The sequence below is a fragment of the Otolemur garnettii genome, unplaced genomic scaffold (genome assembly GCF_000181295.1).
Source record: "Otolemur garnettii isolate 467f Iridium unplaced genomic scaffold, OtoGar3 scaffold00069, whole genome shotgun sequence".
Lineage (NCBI taxonomy): Eukaryota > Metazoa > Chordata > Mammalia > Primates > Galagidae > Otolemur > Otolemur garnettii.
Window position 1 is genome coordinate 4566885 of NW_003852464.1, and position 6084 is coordinate 4572968.

Genomic DNA, 6084 nt, shown 5'->3' on the forward strand with positions numbered 1-6084 from the left:
CCTGCCACAACGCCTGGCTATTTTTTTTGTTGCAGCCATCATTGTTGTTTGGTGGGTCCGGGCTGGATTCGAACCTGCCACCTTAGGTGTATGTGGCTGGCACCGAGCCCTTCGCCAGATCTTTTTCTCTGACTCTGACCTTCCCCAGCTCCCTTTTATAAGGACCCTTGAAATTACTTGGGTCTCACCTGGATTATCCAGGATAATCCCATCTCAAGAGACTCGAATCACAGGTGCAAAGTCCTGTTTGCCTTGTAAGGTAACATGTTCTCTGAGAATACAGACATCGCCCACCTACCACACCCTGGCCCTTCTGTATTTCACAGGGATAGGTGAGTTGGACTCCAATGTGCTACACCTCCATTTTAAAGAAAACATAACAGACTTTCTAGGTCTCTTTCCTGAAAACCCCTCCACTAGGCTGGAAGTAAAGTAAGCAGCCTCCCCACTCTCTCTCCAAACCCGCAACAGCTCTTACAGAACTCTCTGTTCTCTGGTCTCTCTCACAAAAGTCTGTCTGATCCCTCCTTTCACCCTCAGTCTGTCACATGGATCTAAGGTTGCAGGGCAGTTTCCTTGACATTTCTTTCATAAAATTTGCAGGCAACATCTTGACTCCATTGGATACCCGGATATTCATTGAATTGGCGCCTCAGCTGACATGGAGGCCCACCTCCATTCCGACATTCTGCACATAACCATTTCCCTGAAGTCGATCTGTAAAAGTAGAACAGGATCTTCATGAATTGCTAAATTCTCTAAGCATGTATCCCACGTCATGACAGAATGTATTTGATGAGCTAAAAGGAATTTCGATATTCAAAGGTGAACATGAAATCAGTAACATTGTATAGAACACAGAACTATTTTTGGAGGAGTATTTTTGCTTCTGAATAGCTTTTCAGCCACGTTTATATGGTTCCTTTGTGAATTAAGAACTATCACTCAACCAATCTCCTGTTTCTATGAAAAAGAATAATTTCAGCTGGAAAGCAAATCTCACCTGCATGATATTAAATGCAGATACGTGAGACTGGCATGCTCTCGTTTGCTGAAAGTAAGGTATTTCTTCATTATTAAATGTCACTTTAGTGGTATAATGGTTAAAATCACTAAAAAGTCCATAAAATTATGATGCAATACATTATATTCACATTATTAGACATTTTATTCAAGTGGTAAGAATTAGAATGTTTATCTAAGAATGGAAGATGCAGTATTTGATTGTCAGACCTAGAGTATTTCTTTCTTTCTTTCTTTTTTTTTTTTTCCCACAGTTTTTGGCCCGGGCCAGAGTTTGAACCCACCACCTCCGGTACATGGGGCCAGTGCCCTGCTCCTTTGGGCCACAGGCACTGCCCAGATCTAGAGTATTATTTCTATCAAATATTGAGATTGGAATCTCTAAGAACATATAAAAAAAATGAAATGGAAGCTCTATTGGTGTGTTAGTTTGAATTTTGGTTTTTGTTTTTAGAGACAGAGTCTCACTTTATCACCCTCAGTAGAGTGCTGTAGCGTCACAGCTGACAGCAACTTCCAACTCCTGGGCTTAGGCGATTTTCTTACCTCAGTCTCCCGAGTAGCTGGGACAGGACCGGTGTCCATCACATTGCCTGCCTATTTTTTTTGTTGCAGTTTGGCCAGGGCTGGGTTCGAACCCACCAACCTTGGTATACGGTGCTGGCGCCCTACCCATTGACCTACAGGCGCCGCTCTAGTTTGAATGTTCTTTGGCTGCAAGTGCAGAAATTAGCCTGAACCAAAAGAAGTGGGGCGGGGAGGGATTTAAGGAAAGAAAGTCTTGGGACTTTTTTTCTCGGCTCCCTTTGCTTTTCATTCTCTCTGGCTGCAGCTTTAGGTGGGAGGAGATGTCACTGCAAACTATCTGGAGTTTCTAGTTTACCAATTCAGCCACTAGGAAAAAAAAAAAAAAGAAAAACTTCTTAGTTCAAGTTCCGAGGGAAGAGACTGCCTGCCCTGGCTTGTGCCATGATATCCCCACCGATGGGGTCATTACCAATGGCCAGGTGATCACTCTGGATAGTGAGCGAACCCACGTAGAGGGGGAGTAGGGTGAAGGGACACGTGAGAGGCAAATGTAAAATGTAGCAGGGGCAGGTCATTTCGAAAACGTGGTTGGATGGACCAGAGCTGAACACCTAACAGACTGTTCATATCCGGGCACATAAATCCCACAGGTGGTTGAGAACATGAACTTTCAGGACTGTGTTATACAGAGCTCAGATCCTAACTGATCGAATTCCCAGGTCTTTATCCTAACCCTGGAGGGGTTTCTGCCTGGGCATATGGACATTTGAGGGACTTAGCTTTCCTTGGTCTCTTAGTTGCGACTCTCTGCCTCTCTGAGCACCTTTGGTCCTGTCCCTGCATCTAAATTAAGAGACAAGGCCTTTTGTCAGTCAACAAACCCGACAAGCCTTTCCAGGCATGTCAGGGAGTGTCAGCCTACAAATTTGAACCCGAAAGCCATAAAAACACCACTTGTCAAACACCATTTGCTTTTATTGTCAGGAACCTTAAACTGGAATAGAAATTTTATCTCTAATCATCTTCCCTTTTATATATTCTTTTTGTTGTTGATGGTGATATTTCTAAAGCTATAGGACTTGCTTTGGCTTTCTATGAAGCTACACTACACTATTTCAGGGATTGTTCTACTTAAAAAGATGATCTAAATCCCACATCTTCGGGAACATGGCTAGCATTGTTCTACAGTAAGACATTCTCTGAGTGTTTTGCCTACACTGAAACAGTGGGTGCTATACACCAGCACACTCAGAAATCTTTACCACATGGAATTCTCCTCGGGAATTGCTAATGGCATAGAACAAGAAGAAAAGACAAACCTGGGTGCAGTAACTCGTGCGTCTAATACCAGCACGCTGGCAGGTTAAGGCAGGAAGATCACTTGAGGTCAGGAGTTCAAGACAAGGCTGGGCAACATAGCAAGACCCCCATCTCCACAAAAAATAATTAGTCCCAAGTCTTTGGGAGGCTGAGGATCACTTGAAGACAGGAATTCATGGTTACAATGAGCCGTGATAAGGCCACTGCATCCAGCCTGGGTGACCGAGTTAGCCCCTGCCTCTTAAAAACAAAAAACAACCCCAAACATTTAGAATGAGGGCTTACAAAATTTAAGCAAGTAAAGCAATTGGAAAAACAAAAACAGAAATCATGAATAAACAAAAAAAAAAAAAATAGATTCTACCTGCACGTTAGGGTAAATAGAAGTGGCCAGGACTGATTCGCAGACTCTTCTCATGGACCAACCTCCATATCCTGAAGGATGAGAGAGAAGAGGGCAGAGCCAGGCGATGGTGAAGCTGGGTGTGGAAAGCCCCCAGACAGCTGCCAGGTTAACATCACACACGTCAGGCCATGACTTCAGAGAGAAACTTTATCGTGCCGAGACCCTAAAATGTGGCATCTTTTTTTAAAGAGCGGTTTACTCGGATTCAATATAAAAGTTAATAAAAAAAACTATCTAAGCAGTAAAATCATGGCTGACTACTAAATTAACTTTTATTCATTTAATAAAAGATGGACATTTGGTGACAAAAAGATACTCTGTAGTCCTGGAACCCACTGCTTTCCTCATGAGTGTGTTCCTGAAACCTGAGTTGGGACTCAGGACCATACCCAGCTTTGCAAGCGACCATGTCTTGCAAATGTATTTCCTAATCCAAACAATCTAAATTAATCCATAAAAGCAAATCTTTATCAGTATTATATGCCAAGATAGAGTGAACACAAATGGTTACAAAGTTGAAAATATCATTAGCTGGCTACTTCGGAATCCATCTCTGAAGAGTCCTCTGAAAACAGCTTGAACTTTTTAAAAGATACTTGGAATACCCTGATGAAGCTTGTCATTGGTATCTTCTCAAACCAGATGGCAGCATCAGTTAATGGATTAAACACATACACACACAGTCTCTCCTTCTGCCATTTTTTAACTATGACTCAATGAAGGAGGTCAATGTGTGCTTTGAACAGCATGAAAACAAGTTTGTTCAACAAAAGTCTAATGAGATTTTGGCCAGGAATTAATTCTAAGTCTTCAACTCCATAAGAGAAGGCAGAAGTCCAGCAGCGACTGCATCAATGGGGCTTTTTAGTGCTGTGCTTCTGGTAAGTTCACACTCGGTGCCCACCTCTGAGCCTCTGGTGCGCCCTAGTGCAATGAGGTTGAACAAGAGCTGTGACCAAAAGTTGCCTGGGGCTTCGTGTTCTACAGAGCTGGGTGCACAAAGAAGGTGGGAAAACCAGGACTAATCAGCCTACAGCGACTAAGTTAATACATATGGTCCAACTATGTGTTTATTAGTTCATGTCGTCTACAGACCTAGGAGTCTCTAATGGTTAATAAAAGACATTGCTATTCTAGGTAAGTTAGAAAGAAGATTCAAACCAATAAATACTAAGGTTAAAACAACCCAAGTGCCCTTCCATACATGAACGAACTAAAAAATCAGAATCTTCTTAATGATTGCAATTTCATCTTTAAGACTCGGTAGTCAGGTTATCAGTACTGACAGATTACAAACAATTAATGACTAATTTCTCTTTAAGGAGTTTGCTTTGTTTAGACAAACAAATATCCTGGTTTAGTAGTAGTTATATGTCAGTGGGGGAAAAAGGTGAGTTGACCCACATAACATGATTCATGCAAATGTTAAGGAAAATACAGAAAAATTACCAAGAGTGATGGAATGACCCAAGTTTGGGATGCATTATTCTAAGTGACTGTAAATTATCAAATCATCTCTCAGATAAAAGCAGTGGAACAAATATTAAAATACTTAAATCAGGGCAGTGCCTGTGGCTCAACTGAGTCGGGTGCCAGCCCATATGCTGGAGGTGGTGGGTTCAATCCCAGCCCTGGCCAAAAATAAATAAATAAATGAAAGCTGGTTATTTAAAAAAAAATACTTAAATGATTCTAGAAATTAGAAAAGAAAACTGGTATTAACATTTCTTGTAAATTTTGGATTACTATCGTATATTATTTCTTTCTTTGCTGATCAATTTAAATCCTCAATCAGATGTTTTCAGTTAATTTTTTTTACTTCCTTATTTTTCCCTCACCCAACTTCCCAGGAGTCCTCAAACTTTTTAAACAGGGGGCCAATTCACTGTCCCTCAGACTGTTGGTCCGGGCCCCGGGAGGAGTCCATTGCTAAGCAGGGCAGGCAGCGGGGGCAAAACCACCCGGCGGGCAGGATAAATGTCCTAGGTGGGCTGCATGTGGCCCACAGGCCCTACTTTGAGGACACCTGGTTTAGACATTCTGAACTCAGTGCCTAAAATGGGTATGTCTATTATAACATAGTTTCTCCATAATGAGCACAATTTAAATATCCTAATAAGCATCTATACCTAAGTTGCCTTCTGTATATATATATTATGTACATGAATGAGTTATATGTACATCCAAAATATCCTGAGATTTAGAAATCAGGTGCCAACTATTAATGGCATGAAATATTAATATACATTAATATTGCTATATTAATCTAGTCACAAAAATACCCACAAACATAACTTCTAATCCTTATTTAAAAAAATAGATTAATAAGGTTAGAGCCTGCCATTCACTTTGCCTCTGGCCTTGGTACCACTCTCTGCTGCCCCGCAGAGAAGTTAGAGAGGGCTGGAACTGAACCCTCTTCCCACCAAGAGGTCTACTGTGTGCCGATTAAAGTCCTGCACAAGGCTGAAGGCCACATCGTAACAAGTGAGACAAACCCCGGGGAGATATATCGGGGCAGCTCATTGAAGCTGAAGGCAAAATGAACGGCCAGATGTCCAATGTCATGGTCACGTACACAGACGGCCGTGTGGCCCAGCTGGAGCAAGTACACATCATGGCAGCAAGATTCACTTTCTGATTTTGCCCTACATGCTGAAAAATGCACCCATATTACAGACCATGAAAAATAACAATCAAGGCTCAGTGGCTGGCCGGGGGAAGGCTGCTATTCTGAAGGCCTGTGTGGCTGCGAGAGGAAGAGGATGTGGACTGGACATGGAAACATCTTCCAGAAGCAAAGATGA

At 42.1% G+C, this 6084-nt stretch overlaps 1 pseudogene; it reads left to right on the forward strand.

Moving 5' to 3' along the window:
* Positions 1 to 5335: 5335 nt before the first annotated feature.
* On the forward strand, positions 5336 to 6084 carry LOC100946843 (annotated as a pseudogene).